At 34.5% G+C, this 24897-nt stretch overlaps 1 long non-coding RNA gene across 1 annotated transcript in view; it reads right to left on the bottom strand.

Annotated features, from left to right (window-relative positions):
- Positions 1-24897, bottom strand: part of LOC123784091 (uncharacterized) — a 784838-nt gene that overhangs the window by 71253 nt on the left and 688688 nt on the right. The window contains exons 10-12 of the long non-coding RNA XR_015724218.1: positions 20544-20728; positions 16913-17105; positions 15719-15807 (exon numbers count right to left, since the gene is read on the bottom strand). This is a non-coding gene — a long non-coding RNA (uncharacterized LOC123784091). The remainder of the gene's footprint in view (positions 1-15718; positions 15808-16912; positions 17106-20543; positions 20729-24897) is intronic.

Genomic DNA, 24897 nt, shown 5'->3' with positions numbered 1-24897 from the left:
AGCTTCATATAAGACTTGACTCATTCATTTAAAAAAATTTTTTGTTTAAATTTAAAACTACTAAAATTATTGATAATGGCTCTCTCAGAAGGAAGAGGTGAGAAAGAAGCCAGAAAAAAATTTAAAACCCAGTGTCTCTGAGACTTCTACCTGATGGGTAATTGAGTTACAAACCCTTTAGCTATGCTGTTATCATTCCAGTGAATTCAGTGTGCATCTGTGAGTGGAGAAGAGCCTTTGTCAGATATGGTTTCAAAGACCTCAGACCAAATATATGTAATTATTTTCTATCCTCTGAATGAACATTTTTTCTTAGAAGGAAGTAATAACCAAATGCCTGACTAAGAAAAAGACCCAAGCAAAAAAAAAAAAAAAAATCCATTTCACGTTCCAATTATCCAAGTTGAAGAAGAAAGTATAACTTTTAAAATGCAAATTATATAGAAATACATCTATTAAAAGAAGAGAAACATCAAGTGTGAGGAGGGCTTTCATTAACCAAAGTAACAAAGATGGTTTTATTCCTTGTTAGTTTGAAAAGCATATATATACAAATGAATATATATGAATACATCTTGAACATACATGAATACATACATACATATATAAACATGCATGTAAGAGATTTTTGGGGGCACTTGGGTGGCTCAGTCAGTTAAGCGTCTGCCTTCGACTCAGGTCATAATCTCAGGGTCCTGGGATCGAGCCCCACTTCGGGCTCTCTGCTCAGCAGGGACTCTTCTTCTCTCTCTTCCTCTCCCTCTGTGCTCCCCCCCACAACATATAAATAAATAAATAAATAAATAAATAAATAAATAAATAAATAAATCTTTAAAAAAAAGAGAGAGAGATTTTTGGTAGTATGAGGGGTTGTAAACAAGTCCTCCTGAAAACTCATAAATTTCTATGTTGATTCGACCTGTTAGATATATTACAATATAATAGTGTGCCGCCTACCGTCAGGCCTGCATTTCGTAGAGCATTCCATGACTTGAATTCTTTTTCACGTGTTGGGTGTAAGTTGTGAGTCACCATCTCAGTTTACAAGGTGGCGTTAAGCAAGTGTCTCATTTACAAGCACACTCTACTCATAAGCAAGCTTTCAGCATTCTCCTCCTCAGTGGTAAAAAAAGTACTTATCCGGAGATGAATTTCCATTCAGCTTGAAATGCTCTGCTGTTTCTCACTTCCCTCGTTAGTGCCAAGTGATTGGCAAGTTACCCTCCAGACAGGGCACCATCCTCTACATGGCAATGTAGGAGTAAGTGCCCAATAAAGCATAGCCAAAAGGAAATATATAAATCTGTTTTGAAATTCAATAAATTTATAAGCCATGCTACTCACCAAGGCCTGTGGGAGCATATACATCATAAAACACCACTGTAAAGCTATAAATATTTCAAGCAGTTAGTAACGGCTGAAAGCACATCCCTGAAAGCCTGGTTAAAGATGGGCAATGCATGATGCCCTAGTCAGAGCTGGTGCAAGGTCTTTCGAGCAGTTTGTTTACCTAGGCAAATAAAAAGGCACAGTCCCAGCTGGCATCAAGCGCTCCTTTATTTCAGGTTGCAGAGGTGCTGGAATTGTCTCAAGTTCAACCCCGGTTCTGTGGATTGTCTCTCATAATCGTCTTTCCTTCTGTCACCTACTCTGTGGGTTCTGTTTCACACCAGTTCAGCTACAAGGAAGAAATGAGCTGTGCAGGCGATGTGGTCGGAAAACTAAGGCTGGCCCATGGAAGGACTGGCCTCAGCACTTTCTTGGATTATTGTGTCTTGGCCTTGACTTTCCATCCAGAGGAACCCCATTCAACCTCCTATTTTATTCTTGGATACCACTGTATTTTATTTCACTAATATTTCCTCTCTGTTTTCCTTCCTGCAGCTCTATTTGGATACAGACTGTATCCTAATATGGGCGTTTTAGGGTTTAGCCGTTTTCTATGAGTATACAGTATTTAAAATATCAAATCTTTTACTATGATTGGAAAGATCAAAGCTTAGGTCATGGTCAATTTTGTAAATTTTGTCCATTCTCCTATTACTAATTTGGAAATTATATATTTTCCTTTAGTGCATTTCTCTAGTATCATTTAGTCTATCAATACCTTTTTAGTGGTTATTCTAAAAATTTTGGTATAAATCTAACAAAATCCTAAGTAAATTACCATCTTTACATTCTTCTTGAATAAAACCTCTGAGAGTATTTTAACTCCATTTTAATTCCTCCCAACTTATATGTCATTTTGGTCAAATATTTCTTTGCCCCACAAATTATACATTATTATTTTATATCACTGGTGTTTGTTAAAATTTAACCAAATAAATATAGTGCTATTTGTTCATTACTATTCATTCTTGAATCTTGCACCTTCCTTCTGAGATCTTTTTCCTAAAGTACCTCCTTTAGAAATGTCTCTAGTGAAAGTTCTCTGATGGTAAACACTATTTTTGTCTAAAAATATTATAAAATATTTTAAAATATTATAAAAATATTATAAAAATAATATATCCTCTCAGGGCATCTGGTGGCTCAGTCAGTTGGGTGTCTGCCTTCAGCTCGGATCATGATCTCAGGGTCCTGAGATAGAGCCCCGGATTGGGCTCCCTGCTCAGCAGGGGAGTCCGCTTCTCCCTCTTCCTCTGCCCCCCGCCCTGCTCGTGCGTGTTCTCTCTCTCACTCACTTTCTCTCTCAAATAAATAAATAAATAAATAAATAAAATCTTAAAATATATGCATATATGGATATATATATATATATATATATATATATATATATATATCCTCTCTTCTTTCAGCCCTTTAAAGATACTATTCCTCATTTTTGCTGCTATTGTTGATATTAAAAAGTTAAGTGACTGTTCAAACTGCTATTTTCTCTGATTGCTTCTAAATCTTGGCTTTGTTTTTGGTCATCTGCCTTTCACCACATTGTCTGGTGAAGGTCTTCTCTTTATTTTTTCTCCATAGGACACAGTATCTGGAATCTGAATTATTGGTGTTTTTCACCAGTTTTGCACTATTCTCAGCCGCTATTTTTTCTGAGCTGACTCTTCTCTCATTTGATCTGTGTTGGATCCTCTCATCTTTTACTCTCTTTCTTCATCTCGTTTTCATACATTTCATTTTTTCTTTTTCCCTTTCTGTGTTATTTTCATCTTTAGATATGTCTTCCAACTTTCTGATGTCACATTCACCTCTGTTTGACTTATGTCATGAGATAAATTTTTGTGGATATTAGTACTTCTACTTGGTAAACACCTGGGATGGAATTATGGGGTCAGAGGTAAGGTTATATTTAGCAGTGTGAGAAACTGCCTAATTATTTGCCCAAGAAATTGTACTATTTTATATTCCCATAAGTAATCTCTGAGAGTTCAGTAGTTCCTCCACCTGCTAACACTTAATATTATCAGTACTTTTTACTTTAGCCATTCTAGTAATTTAATATTGTATTTCACTGTGATTTTAATTTATGGTTCTCTGTTATCTAATAATATTAACTTGTCTTGTGCATATTGTCATTGTTTTTTATCTTATTTTGATAAAGTGCCTGTTGAAATCATTTGCTTATTTTAATTGCATTATATGTCTTTTCATCATTGTGTTACTGGTGTTCTTTATATGTTCTGATATTATTTGGCTTTTAGATATATATGGTACACATTTTCACCCAATACTGGTATGTCTTTTCATTTCCTTAACATTGTCTTTTGGAAAGCAGAGTATTTTTTATTTTTATTAAGGCCAATTTATTGTTGAAAAAAATAGTGCATTTTATACCCTTAGAAATCTTTCAATTTTATTCTTCTTTTGTAATTCTGTTATGGCTAGTTTAGTTCTTTGTATTTCCTATTTTTTTTTCAAACAAAACAACTTTGTCATTTTATGCCAAAAAAAAAGTCTGCTTTAATTTTGACATGGGTGGGTAGTAAACCTATGAATAGATTGATGATTAACATATTAATAATATTGAATCTTCTAACCCATGAACATTGCATATCTCTTCATTTAAGTATTCTCAGCAGTGTGGTGATAAATGTTTAATAACCAGCTCTTTAGAATACATAACTCTCACGTGTAGCATTTGCTAATTCTATGGTATAATTACTCCTGGCATGACTCATCTCTAGCTATCAGTGTAATGTGACTGAACAAGATGTTGGGAAAGTGAGCTCCAGGATATCGCCAGGGCTTCATTACTCCAGTGTGGTGATCTGCAAATTGTTTGTTAAATTTATTTCCCTAAAAATTTTACGTCTTTGGAGGCTATCATAAATGGAATATATAATTTCATTTTCCAAATGTTTGCTTCCAGAATAATTAGAATACTATTTATGTTTACATTGTCCTGTGTTCTGTTACTTTGCTTTATTCACTTATTCTAGTACGGTTTTCTGCAAATTCCTAAGGATTATTTAGGTATAAAATGACATCATGTATGAGTAGAGATAGTTTTATCACTTTTATGCCATTTTCAGCTCTATGATTTTGATTTTTCTTGCCACAATTAACACACAAAATTGTAATTTTCATCTATCCAAGAGTAAATCCAATAAAAGCTACTCCATTATTTAAATTCAAATTTTATCCTTTTCTGGGGTGGAATACAGGTAGTATAAATTCTGACCCCAAGTATCTGAATTGAATTTTACTATTAAGAATTCCCAAAAAAGATATGTATTTTTAAAAAATATTTTAGTGATTTTTACTATATTCATAATATTCTGCACTCATCTTCATCATCTAATTTTAGAATATGTCCATCACTATAAAAAAAAGAAATAGTGACATATTAGCTGTTAGTCTCAGTTCCCCCTCCCTGCATCCCCTGCAACCACTAATCAACTTTCAGTCTCAATTGAGCCTATTCTGGATATTTCATATAAATGGAATTATACACTATGTGGCATTTTGTGTCTGGCTTCTTTAATTTAGCATACTGTCTCCAAGGTTCATCTATGTTTCAGCATATTACAGCATTTCATTCCTTTTTACGACTAATATTCTGTTGTATAGATATACCACATTATTGCTTATTCATTCATCAGCTGATGAAACTCTAGGTTATTTCCACTTTTGAGGTATTATGAATAATATTCTTATAAACATACATGTGCAACATATGCATGTGTAGACATATGTTTTCAATTCTCTTGAGTATACAACTAGGAGTGGAATTTCTGGGTCATATGGTAATTTTACATTCAGCTTTTTAAGGAACTGCCAAACCATTTTTCACAATGGTTACACCATTTTACATTCCCATCTGCAATGAATGAGGGTTCAAATTTCTCTAGATAATCATTAACATTTGTTATTTGTTATTTTCTGTTTGTTTTTTTCTTAGTAGCCATTTGAGTGGGTATAAAGCCGTATCTCATTGTGATTTTGGTTGATTTTTCTCTGGTTACTAATGATATTGAGCTTGTTTTCATGTGCTTTTTGGTGATTTGTATATTTTCTTTGGAGAAATGTCTATTCAAGTCCTTTGCACATTTTTTAGTTGAGTAATCTTCATTTAATTGTTGAGTTGTAAGAGTTCTTTATATATCTTGGATAGTGGAGCTTTATCAGCAAATCCTTTCTCCCATTCAACATCTTTTCACTTCCGAAGTGTCCTTTGACACATTTAATTTTGATAAAGTCAAATTTATCTATATTTTCCTTTATTGCTTGAACTTTTGGTGTTACATCTTAAAAACAAAACAAAACAAAACTGTTGCCTAATCCAAGGCCATGTAGGATGTCATCTATATTTCCTTCTAATAATTTTATAGTTTCAGTATTTACATGTAGATCTTTGACCCATTTTAAGTTAATTTTTATACATGGTATAAGAAGACATCCAAATTCAATGTTTGCCATGTGGCTATCTGCTTGTTCCACAATTTGTTGAAAAGACTGCTCACTGCCCATTGAATTATTTTAGCACCCTTGCTAAAAATAACTGAAAATAAATGTATGAATTTCTGGACTCTCATTTTTTTTAATAAAGTGTTTTATTAGTTTCAGGTGTACAATATAGTAATTCAACAATTTCATACATCACCCAGTGCTCATCATGACAAGTGCACTCCTTAATCCCCGTCACCTATTTAACCCATCCCTCCATCCACCTCCCCTCCGGTAACCATCAGTTTGTTCTCTATAATTAAGAGTCTGCTTCTTGATTTGTCTCTCTCTTTTTTTCCTCTTTACTCATTTGATTTGTTTCTTAAATTCCACAAATGAGTGAAATCATATAGTATTTGTCTTTCTCTGATTGACTTATTTCACTCCATCTATGTTCCTGCAAATGGCAATAATATCTATCTATATCTATATCTATCTATATCTATATATCTATCTATATCTTTCTATCATCTATCATCTATTATCTATTATCTATCTATCTATCTATCTATCTATCTATCTATCTATCTATCTATCTATCCATCTATCTATCATCTATCTATCATCTATCTATCTATCCACTGCATCTTCTTTATCCATTCATCAGCTGATGAACACTTAGGTTGCCTCTATAATTTGAGTATTGTAAATATTACTGCTATAAACATAGGGGTGCATATAGTCCTTTGAATTATGTTTTTGTATTCTTTGGGTAAATACTCAGTAGTGTATTGTTGCATTGTAGGGTAGTTCTATTTTTAACTTTTTGAGGAACCTCCATTTGTTTTCTACAGTGGCTGCACCAATTTTGCCCACCAACAGTGCACAAGGGTTCCTTTTTCTTCACATCCTCACCAACACCTGTTGTTTCTTGTATTATTGATGTTACCCATTCTGACAGGTGTGAAGTGATAATGCATTGTAGTTTTAATTTGCATTTCCCTGATAATGAGTGATGTTGAGCATCTTTTCATGCACCTGTTGGCCATCTGGATGTCTTCTTTGGAGGAATGTCTGTTCATGTCTTCTATTTTTAATTGGATTATTTTTTGGTTTTGGGTGTTGAGTTTTCTAAGTTCTTTATATATTTTGAATACTAATCTTTTATCCAATATGTCATTTCCAAATATCTTCTCCCATGCTGTAGGTTGCCTTTAGCTTTGCTGCTTATCCCTTTGCTGTGCAGAGGCTTTTTATTTTGATGTAGTTCCGATATTTTATTTTTGATTTTGTTTCCCTTGCCTCAGGGGACATATCTAGAAAAAGGTTGTTAAGGCCAATGTCAGAGACATTACTGTCTGTGCTCTCTTCTAGGATTTTTATGGCTTCAGGGTCTCACATTTAGGTCATTAATACATTTTGAGTTTATCTTTGTGATGGTGTAAGAAAGTGGTCCAGTTTCATTTTTTTGCATGTAGCTGACCAGCTTTCCCAACACCTTTTGTTGAAGAGACTGTCTTTTTCCCATTGGATATTCGTTCCTGCTTTGTTGAAGACTAATTGACCTTATAATTGTGAGTTTATTTCTGGGTTTTCTATTCCATTTTATTGATTTATGTGTCTATTCTTGTGCCAGTACCATACAGTTTTAATTACTACAGGTTTGTAATATAACTTGGAAGTCTGGAATTGTGATACCTCCAGCTTTGCTTTGCTCTTTCAAAATTGCTTTGGCTATTTGGATTTTCTTGAGGTTCCAACAAATTTTAGGATTGTTTTTTCTAGTTCTGTGAAAAATACTGTTGGTATTTTGATAAGAATTGTATTAAATGTGTAGATTGATTTGGGTAATATAGACCTCTTTACAATATTTGTTCTTCCAATGCATGAGCATGGGATTTCTTTGTGTCATCTTCAATGTCTTTCATCAGTGTTTTATAGTTTTCAGAGTACAGCTCTTTCACTACTTTGGTTACATGCATACCTAGATATCTTATTATTTTTGGTGCAATTGTAAATGGGACCTTCTTTTTTTTTTATTTCTCATTCTGCTGCCTCCTTATTTATGTATAGAAATGCAATGGATTTCTGCACATTGACTTTGTATCCTGCAAATTTACTGAATTCGTTTATCAGTTCTAGCAGTTTTTTGGTAGATTCTTTCAGGTTTTCTATAGATCATATCATGTTAAAAAGTGAAAGTTTCATTTCTTCCTTACTAATTTGGATGCTCTTTCTTTGTTTTTGTTCTCTGATTGCTGTGGCTAGGACGTCCAGTATTATATCGAATAAAAGTGGTGAGAGTGGACATCCTGTCTTGTTCCTGACCTTAGAGAGAAGGTCTCCATTTTTCTCCCTTTAGGATGATGCTGTGAATTTTTCATATACGGCCTTTATTGTGTTGAGGTATGTCCCCTCTAAACTTACTTTGTTGAGGGCTTTTATCATGAATGGATGTTATACTTTGTCAAATGCTTTTTCTGTGTCCCTTGAAATGATCCTTTCTTTTACTGATGTGATGTATCACACTGATTGATTTGTGAATACTGAACCACCCTTCCATACTGGGAATAAATCCCACTTGATCATGGTGAATGATTTTTTTCATGTACTATTAGATTTTATTTGCTAGTATTTTTGCACCTATGTTCATCAGGGATTTGGGCCTGCAGTTCTCTTTTTCTGTGGTGTCTTTATCTGGTTTTGGTACTGCTGGGATCATAGAATGAATTTGGAAATTTTCCTTCTTTTTCTATTTTTTGGAATAGTTTGAGAAGAATAGGTATTAACTCTACTTTAAATGTTTGGTATAATTTGCCTGTGAAGCCATCTGGTCCCAGATTTTTGTTCATTGGGAGTTTTTTGATTACCAATTCAATTTCTTTGCTGGTTAGAGGTCTTTTTCAAATTTTCTATTTCTTCTTATTTCAATTTTGGTAGCTTATGTTTCTAGGAATTCATCCATTTTTTTGTAGGTTAGCGTATAGTTTTTCATAATATTCTCTTATAATTATATTTTCTGTGGTGTTGGTTGTTATTTCTCCTCACTCATTTGTATCTTTATTTCAGTCCTTTCTCTTTTTTTCTTGATAAGTCTGGCTAGAAGCCTATCGACTTTATTGATATTTTCAAAGAACCAGCTCCTGGTTTCATTGATCTGTCCTTTTGTTTTTTATTTTGTTTTGTTTTTAGTTTCTACAACATTTCTGCTGTAATCTTTATTATTTTCTTCCTTCTACTGGTTTTAGATTTTGTTTGTTGTTCTTCTTCTAGCTCCTATAAGTGAAACTTCAGATTGTTTATTTGAGATTGTTATTGCTTCTTGAGGTAGGCCTGTATTGCTACAAACTTCCTTCTTAGAACAGCTTTTGCTGTATCCCAAAGGTTTTGGGCCACTGTGTTTCCATTTAATTTGTTTCTATGTACTTTTTAATTTTTTCTTTTATTTCCTGGTTTACCCATTCATTGTTTAGAAGCATGTTATTTAACCTCCATATATTTGTAGTCTTCCCAGATATTTTCTTGTGGTTGAATTCTAGTTTCCTAGTGTTGTGGTCAGAAAAGATTCATGATCTGACTTCAATCTTCTTGAATTTGTTGAGGCTTGGTTTGTGGCCTAATATGAAATCTATTCTAGAGAATGTTCTGTGTGCACTTGGAAAGAATGTGTATTCTGCTATTTTAAGATGGAATGTTCTCAATATATCTGTTAAATCCATCTGTTCCAGTGTGTCATTCAAAGTCAATGTTTCCTTGGTGATTTTTTTGTTTAGATGATCCATCCATCTACTCTCATTGTATTATTGTATTATTATTATTACTCTTATTGTATTATTTTTAATTCATTCTTCTGTGTTTGTTATTATATGTTTTATGTATTTGGGTGCTCCTATGTTGGGTGCATAAATATTTACAATTTTTATGTCTTCTTGTTGGACTGTCCCTTTTATTATTACATAGTGTCCTTCTTTGTCTCTTGTTACAGATTTGTTTCAAAGTCTATTTTGTCCTATATAAATATTGCTACTCTGGCTTTCTTTCGATATCCATTTGCATGATGTTTCTCCATCTCTACACTTTCAATCTGCAGGTGTCTTTCAGTCTGAAATGAAAAATCCCCTGCTAGCTTTATAGGGTTTCCTTTATATGTTACTCTGTTTTTTTTTTTTTTTTCCATCTTGCTGCTTTAAATTCCTTTGTATCACTATATTTTGCCAATTTAATTACAACATGTCTTGGATTTGCTTTTGTTGATTTTGTTGGGGGTTCTGTGTGTCTCCTGGATATCTGACTCCTTCCCCAGTTTAGGAAGTTTTCAGCTATTATTTCTTCAAATAAATTTTCTGCCCACTTTTTCTCTCTCTTCTTCTGGGACTCCTATAATAGGAATGTTATTACATTTGATGGAGTCACAGAGTTCCCTAAATCTATTCTCATTTTGCATAATTCTTTTTTTCTCTTTTGTTCAGCTTGATGACTTTCCATTACTCTGTCTTCTGGGTCATTAATTCATTTTTCTTCAAGCTTGCTGTTCATTCCATCAAGTGTGTTTCTCATTTTATTTATTGAGTCCTTTATCTCTACTCTGCTATTCCTTACCTCTATGTTAAGGGTCTCACTCATGTCTTTCACTTTTTTCTCTAGTCCAGTGAGTATGCTTATGATCATTGCTTTAAATACTCCATCAGGCATGTTACTTATCTCTATTTCCCTTAGATCTCTGGCCATGGCCTAGTCTTGTTCTTTCATTTGAGATAAATTTCTCTGTCTTCTTATTTTGTCCATGTTTCTGTGATATTTCTCTGTTGGGAAAGTCAGCTATGTTTCCTGTTCTTGAGGGTGATGGCCTTACGAAGAGGGGCAGGGGAGGGAAATGGTGCCAGCCAGTTCCTTTGTTCCTGGAGGGGTCTCTTCTTGTATGCTGTCTCTCTAGGATGCACTCTGAGATGAACAAATAACCTCCCTACTGTGTGCCCCAGGCACTCTTCAGATCTGTTTCCACACTGTATGTCCATGGGTTGTCTCCCTGCCTTCTCTCCAAGCGCACAGTGCTCTCCCAGCTCTATCCCGGCCAAGCCCAATGACCTTTAAAACTCCAGGCTTTAAGTACTATTGGTTACCAGAAGTCACAAAATTCAGCGCCTCTCACATTCTAAGCCAATTGTTAAGGGGATTCATCTTCCCATCTACTCCCCTGTGTGTTATTCTATCTCTTTCCCTTCTCCATGAGCATGGCTCCATCCTTACCACAGCTGCCATGATCTCTCTCTCTCTCTCAAACCATGTCTCTATATTTCCTACCTTCTTTGGTGTGGCCTCTTCTCTCCCTTTAGTTGTGGAGTTTGTTCTGCTAATCTTCAGGTCAGTTTCTGGGTTTTTTAGGATAATATAGTTATCTAGTTGTATTTATGGGACAAGGTGAGCCTAGGTTCTCCTATTCCATCCCCATCTTCCAACTCTTAGACTCTCAATTCTAATCGCTTACTCTATATGTCAGTCCTTGGGCCAGCACCACTCTGTCTTGATTACTAAAGCTTTGTAGTAAGTCTTGCAATCAAGAATATGAGTCCTCCAACTGTGTTCCTTTTCAAGATTGTTTTGGCTATTTTGTGTTGGAGGAGACATACGCTTTTAAAAATTCTTTCTATTGGTGCACCTGGGTGACTAAGTCAGTTGAGCACTTGACTTGTGGTTTTGGCTCAGGTCATTATCTTGGGGTCATGGGACCGAGCCCTGCATTGGGCTCTGTATTCAGTGGAGAGTCTGCTTGAGATTTTCTCTCTCCCTCTCCATCTGCTACTCCCCGCACTTGTGCTTCCTCTCTTTCTCTCTAAAATAAATAAATAAATCTTTAAATAAAAATCTTTCTGTTCTTCTGGAACTGAGACCAAGATCGGAAAATATTGCCATTAGCTTTCTGTGAGTAGTGTTTTTGTCCTAGCTAACTCAACCAAGAGGGCCCTTCTGTGGGTTATCCCTGACCCCAGCTGGGCCCAATATTTTTGCCTCTTCCCTGGCACATTGCCTTTTAAAACACAGGCCATTTATGACAAATCAATAGCATACATCATACTTAATGATGAAAGGCAAAATGGTTCCACCCTCCAGTTTCCCAAGGCTGCTGTAATATATTTCTATAAACTTGGTGGCTTAAAACAACAGAGATGTATTCTCTCATAGTTCTGGAAATCAGAAGCCTGTAATCAACATGTAGACAAGGTTATGATCCCTCTGAAGGTTCCAGGAAGAAACCTTTCTTGCCTCTTTCAGCTTCTCGTATCTCTCGACATTCCTTGCACCATAACAGCTTAACTCCAATCTCTGCCTCCATCATCACATCCCTGCTCCCTTGTGGGTGTCTCTGTGAGTCTTTTTATTTTCCTATAAGGACACTATCATTGGATTTAAGGCTCACCTTAATCTGGTATATCTCATTTCAATCCTGACTTCATTATATATGCAAAGATCTTTCTTCCCAAAAAAGTTATAATCTGAGGTCCCAGATAGATATGAATTTTAGAGGGACACTATTTTACCCAATACACACCCTAAAATCAAGAACAAGGCAAGATAGATTTTCAACATTATATTGCAATTAAGCAAGAATAAGAGCCAAATGAATTGAAAAGAAAAAAAAATTGCATTTAGTCATACGACCTGACTGTATATGTGAAAAATCATAAGGAATTTATAAAAAGCTCATAGTATTAATATATGAGCTTAGGAAGGTCACACAATACAAGTCAATGCTTTAAAAACATATATTTCTTTAATACAGTAACAAACAATTGGAATTGAACTTAATATTCATAATACCATAAAAAAATGAAATACTTAGCATTAGATTTATCAAAATATGTACAAGGCCTGTATACTAAAAACTACATTTCTTATATTTAGAGGAAACATTGAGTTTATGCAAATTATTCAGCAGTTAGAGATTAATAAATCTTGCTGATACCATTCTCAACACATTTATTAAATATTTTGATTTGTTTTCTTTAATCTTATTTTGTTTTTCTTTTCTAATCTCCTGATTTTCAGCAGCTACTAATGCATTAGACAAGCAGGTGCTATTTATTATTTCTCACTAAAATAGTATCTTGCCTTATTTTTAAACTGTTTCAATGTGAATGAGGTATAAGTAAATATATTCAACAGAATACTGTATTAAAAAAGAAACATAATATTATAATTTTAATTAAAACCATGTCACATTTGAAATTTTTTTCCAGTTTTATTGAAGTATCACTAACAAATAAAATTGTAAGATATATAAAGTGTACAACGTGATGATTTGATATACATGTACATTGTAGAAGGCCCCCCCACACCGAGTTAATTAACACATCCATCACCTCATATATTCGCCTTTGTTTTGGAGTGAGAACATTTAAATTATACTCTCTTAGCAAATTTCAATGTTATAATACAGTGCTATCCACTACTGTCACCATGTTATACATCAGATCATCAGACCTTATTCATCTTATAGCTGAAAGTTTGTACTTTATACCAAGCTCTCTCTATATTCTCCACTCCCAACCCATGGCAACCACTTTTCTACTCTCTGTTTCTAGGAGTTCAAAAAATGTGGTTTATTTTTATATTAAGTAATTGTATTTTTTTGTAGTATTCTACCAAAGAAAGAATGTAATTCTCAGATCCATGAATGCAATATGGAGTTATTCACTCCTATATCCTAAGCACCAAGTTAGAAACTGAGCAGTCAAAGGTAAACTAAAGGAGATTATAGCTGAAATATATAGAATAATGAAATCAAGTTTGCTTTTTATAAGAATACACTTAAAACAGAAGGAGAGTGATAGGGAAGCCATGAGAGAGGTGAAATATGTAATTCCTCCTAAGCAAGCTTGCAAACAAAAGTGCTCACTTTAGTCATCTGTTTTCCCAACAGTTCATCTGGTAAGAAATAAATTAAAATGCAATTCCCACTACAAATAAGTAGCTAGCATCTTACCTTGAAATGAAATGGTGCCAGGAAAAAAGAAAACAAAACAAATCAAAAAAAAATTTATTAAAATACCAAGAGAAACTGGAAAAACAAAATTCAGAATGGTGCTTCCCTATTAACTGAGAATTTTCATGTTACTGGACTTTTCTTGAAGGGTGCATATAAACTGTCCATTTCAGTGTTATCCCCTCTCAGCAATGTCAACCTGGCCTCCAAAGCTTAGTGTGAGAACAGAAAAGACATTTCCTGAGGCTACACTATAACTTCCTACAATTTCTCCAAAATCCAACTGGCTCATAAAATATTCTTAAGATGACAAGTGTTTGTTATGTCACTTTTATGAGCTTCCGAGTATCAAGTTACAGGTGCATTGGTCATCTGGATGCCCTGGGCTGTCAGTCATAGATTTTAATTGCTCCTTGTGCTTAAACCGTGAATTTTCTTTCAACCAGTTAAGAAAATCTCTTTCTTTTGCTTTTTCACAGTCTAGTGATGGCTGGCTGGCCAGTGAGTCTTTGACTAAACTGGTTTTGAGTTTCACTGCAGTTTCTTGAAATATGATACCTAGAAACAATTGTATTACCTAAAACATTACAGAAATATTTCTCTAAATGTGTTATTAACTTAGTCGGAATCTAGAATTTAGACATAATTTTGATCAAATAATCAAGATGTGCATAACGCTACCAGTTTTCGTTAGTCACCTAATGATATACCCAAATGTTTCTAATCTTCCCCAGTACCCTTTTCCATTAGCTACTTGTGAGCAGAAGCCAGTAACGTAACATAATTTGGAGGGTTCTTGATCCTTGGCTTCTTGCGTCAATTTTCAGTTTTGATAAATCTCTCCTATTTCTGCTCCTTTTCAACCAGATTGTTAACAGCACTTTAGGCTTTCTATGTTTCATTTTGTACATCTGCAAACTGTTCTATACTTTGCATTAAGTCAGATGTCTAACTGTGTGAAGCATGTAAATCATTTTTAAATCATTTTCAGGAGGGAATTCAAGCTGAATTATATTTCCACTGAGGTTGATGGGTTAAGGCTGAAATACACATTTTAAATATGCATCTTTGTTAACTGATGCATATATTTACTGCATCACAAGCTGAAGTTAGAACAGCCTTCCACAGCAAAAGGTCAAAGAGAAGTGAGGCCTTATCAGCTCTTTTTACTGACAAACCTGAATCTAAGGAAATACAGCTATTCACTAGCGCTACTGCGAGCTGAATAGAGCTAAAAATGGGAAATCTGTCATAATCACCAGACTCTCTGATTTCAGGAAATGAACAATTTCTGCCCTGAAACAATTCTACAGCAAGCTCACATGGGTTAACAAGTCATGTCAGTGACTGTCATGGACCCTTATTTCTAATATTCATTTCTGCGTGCTTCATGAAACGGAATATTAGGAAGCACACAAGTAGAAGTAATGGATGTGTAAGAAGACATTCTTTTTAGTCAGCACTTGCTTAGCCTTTTTCTCTTCTCCAAATGGTGTCAGGCAGGATTAATATTTAAGTTTTGCAGAGAGGACCGCTTAGATTAACTGTCCAGGACATCACTGTTTTTTTTTTCCTTAGGCATATCTACACTAAGCAGTTTCTGAATCAACTTCACTGGACAATCTTTACCAGCAGAAATTCTCCCCCACCCAAATAAATTAGACAGAGATGTGAAAATTAAATTGTTGGCACAGGAAACATTAATTACAGAAAGTAATACAACTCTAGAAACAATATAAAACATTATTGAAGACTGAACTTTATAATTGAAGACAGAACTTTCTGTCTCCCAATAATAATACAAAAAAATACAAGAGAAAAATAAAGCTACACAGAAATTATCCCAACAGAGAACACCAAAACTTAAAAATAACTGTGAATAAAAAGAGGAAAAAAGCTCACCAAATCCTAGTGCACGGCCTTCCACACTTCTGATCCCACCCTTGTTCTGTTTCTAGGCTTTTTGGTGAGCAAAGGCAAACCACGAAAAACTGCAGGGAAGACAGAAAAAGGAAATAAGAGAAGGGAACTAATGTTGATCTAAAATTATTGTATGAAAGACTAGTCCACACTAAGTCTGAAAATACTAAAAACCTTCTGATAGTTAAGAGCATGAACTACAAGGAAGGGACCACAACATCTGCATGATTTAAATAAGGGGGATCTTTGAAAGGTATACCTTCCAGGGGAGAAACAGAAAGACAACAAGGGAGAGAGAAGCACTCTTCAGCCACTGGGTAGCAAAGGGAAAAAATGTAAAAAAGGGAAAAGTAGGGCCCTGTGAGAAAAAGAGGACTCACCAGGCCCTTCCCCAATATCAAACAAGCAAGCATAAAAATGTGCTAAACTATCCGGATGTTACTAAAACAGGACACTTTTAAAAGCAGCCCAATACCATAAAAATTAGGAAAAGTAAAACTAACCAACCCATATATAGCCCCCTGGTTCCCACAGGAGGACGTGACTGGCTTGTTGGAATGATTCTGTGGCCTGGTAAGCAACCAAAACTGACTCCTGGGGAGAAAGCAGGGACTGCCTCTGCTCCTTTGATAGGAGGTTGTCTGGCCAGGGCACTTAATCCATGAGAACAGAGTGAAGAGGGTTACACTTAGGCTATTTGAGTCTTCCAACTTTACCAGCTGTCAAAGCAGCACAAAATATTGGGCCTTAATTTTAGGTCATCCACCACACATAACCACAGCAAAGAGAGTTGGGAAGAAATAAATTAACCTACAAAACTTGGGAAAACAGTGTTTGACTCTATACTGTAAGACAAAAGAGAAAAAACCTCCTGTATTTCACTACCGTAAACTAGTTATTTCATTTTTTTCCTCACAAGGATATGGGTTATCAGTTACGAAAATACTTTGCGTATAGTAGGATGGGACAAATAAGCAAATTTATTGTAGATAATGAGACGCAGATATCTCACTGGTAAAGAAACATGACATAAAGAAGAGGGGAAGTCTTGAAAGTACTCTGATGGACTCGGACATGAAGTAGGAGTGTTAACTCAAGATAGATAGATACATAGATGCTGAGGTCGAGTATTAAATGTTGATGGGCATGTGCACATGGGTTAGTACATATACATACATTTACCACCTTTCTGTGGGGAGCATCCATTAGGAAACCTCTGTAGTTAGGAGTGCTCCTAGTGCTGAGATGATGGTTACTAATTCCCATTCTCCAATAATGGAAACCAGGGTTCCTTGGAGTAATTCCAGGACTGGGTCAAAAAAATTCAAGAAGCTTGAACTATCTTGTGGTGCCAGAAAATAAGGGATTGCTGAAAAAGATAAAAGACGGGGCATGTTGAGAGAAACTCTAAATTGCCAGAGCTAGAACTATTTGAACAACAAAAAAATTAGTAATGATATCATTTATAACATAATTATAATATCCAATATAACTTTACGATGGGGTCATATGGTAGAAATGACCTTAACCAAGTGATGAAGGTGAATACCACCAGTAATGACATATCAGCATCATGCACCTCCCAATAAGAGGCACTGAGAAGGGCTCATAATTTCTCTGATATTTTTGCCAATATACATGACCTCAATTGAATCATGAAAAAACAAACCCAAATTAAAAATAAATAAATAACTGGCTAGTACTCTTCAAAAGTATTAAGGTCATTAAAGACAGGAAACACTGAGGAACTGTCACATTGGAGGAGATGAAGGAGACAAAAGTAAATAAAATGTGGAATCCCGGACAGGATAATGGACCAGAAAAAATAAGATATTAATGAAAAAATGTGTGAAATTTGAATAAGGTCTGTATTTAGTTAATAGCAATAATGTCAATTTCCTGATTTTGATCATTATACTATGTATGGTCATACAAGATGTCAGCATTAGGGAAAGCTAAAGTAAAGTATACAGTGACTCTGTACCATTTTTGAAACTTTTCTGTAAGCTAAAAGTATTTCAAACTTAAAAGTAAAAAAAAAAGTTTTATTTTCAACTCTGTAATGATTTTTGCATAATATCACTTCATGTAGTCAATATTTCCATATATAGAAAATTGGGCTCAGCTATATAGCTAAATAACTATTGCCATTAAGCTTGTCACAAGTATGGGAAAGATTTTGCACAGGGGGTTATAGGTATTATTTATATAAGTTACAACTGTGCAAGTAATAATATTTCATCGAAATTATAATTCTCCTTCAAGCTAAGATAAAAGTCAATATGGAATGGAAAAGAAAGAACCAGCTTCAAGTCTAAAAATGGGCCCTCGAGCTGTGATAAATCCAAATACATGTTAGAATTACAGAAGGAGACTTATCACTTGCACAGAACAGTATAATAATTCTATGTCTATGGCATTGCCTCTTAGGTTATATTCTTTCCAAAATAGCATGATAGAGCTCTGTCATCTGTCTTCATGATATTCAAAAGTTGCAACTTATCAGCCATATAAAGTTACTGAATTGAGGCTAAATTTAAGAAATATACAATGTTGTCACTTTCTATATAAGGCCAGGTTAGAAGGGAGTATGGGTTTTAAATTACATACATTCTCTCTCCAGAGAGAGAGAGAGAGAGAGAGAGAGAGAGAGAGAGAGAGATGACAGAGATAGGTGGATAGATAGATGAGAGAGAGAGAGAGATGAGAGAGACAGAAGGAGAGGGAGAGGGTAATAGAGAGGGAGAGGCACACACATAGGATGTATGGGATGCATAGATACATCTATAGATATAAGTAGACAAGATGCATAGAAGAGATAGGATAAATATATACATACAGATAGATATGGGTGTATATAGATATCTATATCTATGGTGTTGTATGTACAGTAGAATCCTTTAACTGTTGATTAGTAAATATCTCTATAAATTTCAATTAATTTTTCAATTTTTTTCCAGGTTTTCAAGAAAGGCATCACCCTGCCTGCTATCCCTAACCATGCAGTTAGCTCTTTATCATTGGTCAATCCTTGAAACTACTGTCTCAATCTTTTAATGGGTTGTACCAGCCGGGATTGAATATTTTAGACTTATCTGTATCCACTTCTTGGGACACACTTGTGTTGATACTAAGTGGAACAGCAGGTGCAATTTCAAGAAAATTCAAATGAGTCTCTTCCTTATGCTTCTCCTCTATGCTTTTCTTTTTCATTTTTTTTTCATGATGCCCACGTTATACAACATTGGTGGCACTAAGGAAGACTGCTGAGAATTACTCTTATCTTTATTAAAATGAAAAAAAAAAACAACAACCATTACTATTGCAAAGTACCAGTCATCATAAGTTTCTGGAGCAAAATTAATCAAAGATTACAGCATCTGGTCACTACACCAGCCGAAAGGTGTACATGCCATCTTCCTATGAGTCTGAGGCAGTGTTAGAACACGGAAATTCTAACAGACCCCTCCTCCTTATAAAATGAATGGAGTCAGAATTCTATTCAGTGACCTTGGTATGAAAAAAGGTTGGAAAGTCTCATGTATTCATCATATGCTACACACACAGTAAATGTTCAATCGATGTCAACAATAATGATAAACATCATTACAGTGAATATTTCACATGGAAAAGAAAGATGATCACAACCCCTGTCTAAACGTCTGCAAAATTTTACAAGCGATACTAAATTTTGTCGGGTGGCAAATGTGGCAATGCAGAGTTACCCCCTTCACCTTCTCACTATAGATGTCATTAGATTGTGTTGGTGTCTTTGCTGTGACAGCCAATAGTATAGGGGATCAACTTTTTCTAGATTCATTCCCTGACTTTAATTGAGATATCTTTCTATTTCTTTTTATCTATCACACTAAGTGTCTTGTTCTATGATAATGACATCTTTAGAGCCATTCTGCCGTCATGATAAATACCTAAGAATCTGATGGAAGTCTCTCTGTGTGAAAAATCTCTCCTTTTTTGAATAATATAATAATAAACATCATTCCTCTATCAAGGTCATCAAAATGTGTCAAGAGAAAGAGTATCCAATATTTTATAGTTTAACTGCTGGTAAGTTAAAAATAATGAGAATCTAAAATAAATTTAGTGGAACAAAATTTTGAAAAATTCATGTTTTTAAAGCAGGTCCTTGAATTCTTTTTAAATATTTCTTCATTAGATCGATATGATCTGGACTTCCTTGCAAACAGACTCAATCACAGGCACATGTAATTCATCATTGCTGTTGCTCTCATTAATCTTCTTTCTTTTCCCTGAAATAATATCTCCTGCTTCAACTCGTGCATTTTGAAAACAATGAAATGAAGTATCATCAAGTTGATCTATGTGTCTCAAATGTGTTTAAGAGATTTTATAGTCTTTGTCACTTATCCATCTTTTCAATAGCCCTTTTTCTGTGAGGATAGAAGAATATATATTCTTAGATACTTTTACTTTTCAAAGCATGTTTATTATGTGAATTATAAAATTAAAGACAGAAAAAATGAAGGAAAGAAAAAAGCTGAAATTTGACTAGCCTATTTAAATAGAATAACACTGTTAAGAAGGAAAGAAGAAAGTGAGGGAAGGAAGGATGGAAGAAAGGAAGAATAGGGTAGGGAGGGATGAAACTTCAATTAAAATAGAGCATTAAAATAAAATGATAGTGGAAATGGAAAGGAAAGTACCCTTGATTGAATATTCTTCTGATTAAACAGTCATGATAGAGAAACTACCTGAGAATGAATCATTCACTAATTTTTATCTTGGATATAATATTAGTGCTTTGAAACTGTTTTTAATACATTACATGTGATGTTAAGAAGAAAAACATCAGGGGCACCTAGGTGGCTCAGTTGGTTAAGAGGCCCAGTCTTGATTTTGGCTCAAGTCATGTTCCCAGGGTTGTGAGATCAAGCCCCATTTCATGTCAGGCTCTGTGCTGGGCATGCAATCTGCTTAAAATTCTCTCTCTCTTTCTCCCTCTGCATCCCCCTAAAAAAAAAAAAAGAAGAAGAAAATCAAATTTTTGTTCAAACTTCTGTTATAAACTTGTATAAGCACGTAATGGATAACAGGGTCCTCATATTTATAGATGCTAAGATTGTGAATAGTCAAACTTATGTGAATACTCATTGCATATGAAGATGATTTTCAATATAATTTAACTAAGGAAAAATACCAGGACTATGAAATATAAGTAGACATATGGAAAGCTTTATTATTCAAAGTTTAAAAAATTCAGTTCTCAAATAATTATAAATAATTTAGACAAATGAGAAATATGGTCAATATATAAAAATTTCTCACAAATTAAAATGGACAGAATAAGCTACTTGTAAAAATGGACGCAAACAGGTAATTTAGAAAAAAAATAATTGCAAATGACTAAAGGCCACAGGTCAGGAACAATGCTGTTGCCATTTTCACTCTTACAGTAAACAAAAACTAGAAAAATCTTTACATCCATTGCTGGGAGGTGAAATGGTTCCTCTCATGCACCACCAGTGAGACTACAGGTCAGCTTTTTTGGAAAGAATTCTGGCACTATTTAAGTTAAAATTTAAACTATCATGCCCTCTAACACAGATATACCACTTTTAGGACTCTAACCCATAAAGAGAAAAACAACCACCACCACCTTATAAGGACACAGGACCAATAAAAGGATATTTCTTTAAGTGATTTTTTTTTATGTCAAAAAACTGAAAAAGCCTAAATGTTAATAAATAGGGAATTGTTTACCAAATAATGTGTTCCATAATCTCTGTTTTCCTCATCTCTCTCTACCTCTCTATCTCTACCTCCATCCTATCTCAATCTGTATGTAACCATATATTAAGCTGAAAGGAAAGCCATGCTATTTTTAAACACTTGAAAATTTTTTTATTTTAGTTCCAGTACAGTTGACATACAGTGTGTTATATTAGTTTCAGGTGTACAATATAGTGATTCAGCACTTCCATACATCACCAGGTGCTCATCACAAATGCCCTCTTTAATCCCATAACCTATTTCACCCATCCCCCATCTACCTCCCCTCTGGTTAGCATCAGTTTGTTCTCTATAATGAAGAGTCTATTTCTTGATTTGTCTCTCTTTTTTTCCCCTTTGCTCCTTTGTTTCTTAAATTCCACACATGAGTGAGATCATATGGTATTTGTCTTTCTCTAACTATTTCACTTAGCATTATACTCTCCAGCTCTAGCCATGCAATTGCAAATGGCAAAATTTCATTCTTTTATGGCTGAATAATATTCCACTGCATATATATACCACATCTTCTTTATCCAATCATCTATTGATGGAAATATGAGCTATTTCCATAATTTGACTATTGTAAATAATGTTGCCATAAAAATAGGGGTGCATGTATCCCTTTCAATTAGTGTTTTTGAATTATTTTGAGTATATAACCAGTATTGTGATTACTGGATCATAGGGTAGTTCTATTTTTAACTTTTCGAGGAACTTCCATACAACAGTGTGGAAGTATGGTACTGGCATTCCAGAGTGGCTTCACCAGTTCGCATTCACAGCAACAGTGCACGAGGGTTCCTTTTTTTCCACATCTTTGCCAACACCTGTTGTTTCTTATGCTTTTGATTTTAGCCACTGTGACAGGTGTGAAGTGATATCTCATCGTAGTTTTGATTTGCATTTCTCTGATATTGAATAATGTTGAGCATCTTTTCATGTACCTGTTGGCCATCTGGATGTTTTCTTTGGAGAAATGTCTTTTCATGCCTTCTGACTATTTTTAATTGGATTATTTTTATTCTTTGGGTGTTGTGTTTTATAAGGTCTTTATATTTTTTGAATACTAACCCTTTATTGGATATGTCATTGCAAATATCTTCTCCCATTCTGTAGGTTGCCTTTTAGTTTTGATGATTGTTCCCTTTGCTGTGCAGAAGATTTTTAGTTTGATGTGATCCCGACAGTTTAGTTTTGCTCTTCTTTCCCTTGCCTCAGCAGACATATCTAGAAAAAAGTTGCTAAGGCCAATGTCAGAGATATTACTGCCTGTGCTCTCTTCCAGGATTTTTATGGTTTCCAGATCTTACATTTAGATCTTTAATTCATATCGAGATTATTTTTGTGTATGGTTTAAGAAAGTGGTCTGGTTTCTTTTTTTTTTTTTTGGCATGTAGCTGATCAGTTTTCCCAACACCATTTGTTGAAGAGACTGTCTTTTTTCCCATTTTTTTCCCCATTGGATATTCTTTCCTGCTTTGCTGAAGATTAATCGACCATGTAAGTGTGGGTTTATTTCTGGGTTTTCTATTCCATTTTATTGACTTATGTGTTTATTCTTGTGCCAGTACCATACTTTCTTGATGACTACAGCTTTGTAATATAGCTCAAAGTCCAGAATTGTGATGCCTCCAGCTTTGCTTTTCTATTTCAAAGCCACTGCGCTGCTTTGGCTATTTGGGGTCTCTTGTGGTTCTATACAAATTTTAGGATTATTTTTTCTAGTTCTGTGAAAAATACTGTTGGTATTTTGATAAGGATTGCATTAAATGTGTAGATTGATTTGGGTAGTATAGACATTTTCACAATATTTGTTCTTTTAATCCATGAGCATGGGATGGTCTTTGCATTTCTTTATGTCATCTTCAATGTCTTTCATCAGTGTTTTATGGTTTTCAGAGTACAGGTCTTTCACTACTTTGGTTACGTTCATACCTAGATAGCTTATTATTTTTGGTGCAATTGTAAATGGGACCTTTTTTTTTTTTAATTTCTCTTTCTGCTGCCTCCTTATTTTATGTATAGAAATGCAATGGATTTCTGCACATTGATTTTGTATCCTGCAAATTTACTGAATTCGTTTATCAGTTCTAGCAGTTTTTTGGTAGATTCTTTCAGGTTTTCTATAGATCATATCATGTTAAAAAGTGAAAGTTTCATTTCTTCCTTACTAATTTGGATGCTCTTTCTCTGTTTTTGTTCTCTGATTGCTGTGGCTAGGACGTCCAGTACTATATCGAATAAAAGTGGTGAGAGTGGACATCCTGTCTTGTTCCTGACCTTAGAGAGAAGGTCTCCATTTTTCTCCCTTTAGGATGATGCTAGCTGTGAATTTTTCATATATGGCCTTTATTGTCTTGAGGTATGTCCCCTCTAAACTTACTTTGTTGAGGGCTTTTATCATGAATGGATGTTATATTTTGTCAAATGCTTTTTCTGTGTCCCTTGAAATGATCCTTTCTTTTACTGATGTGATGTATCACACTGATTGATTTGTGAATACTGAACCACCCTTCCATACTGGGAATAAATCTCACTTGATCATGGTGAATGATTTTTTTCATGTACTATTAGATTTTATTTGCTAGTATTTTTGCACCTATGTTCATCAGGGATTTGGGCCTGCAGTTCTCTTTTTCTGTGGTGTCTTTATCTGGTTTTGGTACTGCTTGGATCATAGAATGAATTTGGAAATTTTCCTTCTTTTATTTTTTGAAATAGTTTGAGTAGAATATGTATTAGCTCTTTTTAAATATTTGGTAGAATTCGTGAAGCCATCAAAGCCATGATATTTTTAATCACAAAAACAAGCTGAAATAAATATATTGGGATATTATCCTATCTTTGTCAAAACCAACTCTGTATGTTTGAACAAAATATAGAATGATGCGGATATCTACATCCCACACTGTATTTTCTTCTGTGAGGTAGATTGAAGAGAAGTATAAGGGAAGCCTACTAAGTTTTTTTTTTTTTACACATTCTTATATGATTTAATTTGTTAAATTAAGTATTATTAACTTTGTAATTAATTCAAAAAGTTAACAAAATTTAAAAATCAAAGTCTTTCTCATCTACATTCTCCTGTCTTTGGTTAATTATTGTTATCTTAGTCTTCTGATGTGCCAGAAGATATCTACTGACTTTATTCGAGAATACACACTCAGCCTGCATTCTGAAGTAGATTTATCTTTGATTCTGTTAGACAGGGTCTGTTCTGATCACTTGGAAGTTCTTTCCTTTGACACTTTTCCAAGCCTGCTCAATAGGCAAATTCTATCTATAATAGCGATTTTCAACATGGCGCGAAAAGGACAGAACAGAATTACATGAGGAATGCTCAACCCACACATAGCCCTCTCTCCATTTGATATGTGACCTTTCCAACTCCTATGAGGTCAATATTA

This window comes from Ursus americanus, chromosome 4, assembly GCF_024610735.1.
Source record: "Ursus americanus isolate L20-20 chromosome 4, mUrsAme1.1.p, whole genome shotgun sequence".
Lineage (NCBI taxonomy): Eukaryota > Metazoa > Chordata > Mammalia > Carnivora > Ursidae > Ursus > Ursus americanus.
This window is presented reverse-complemented; position numbering and strand designations above follow the sequence as displayed.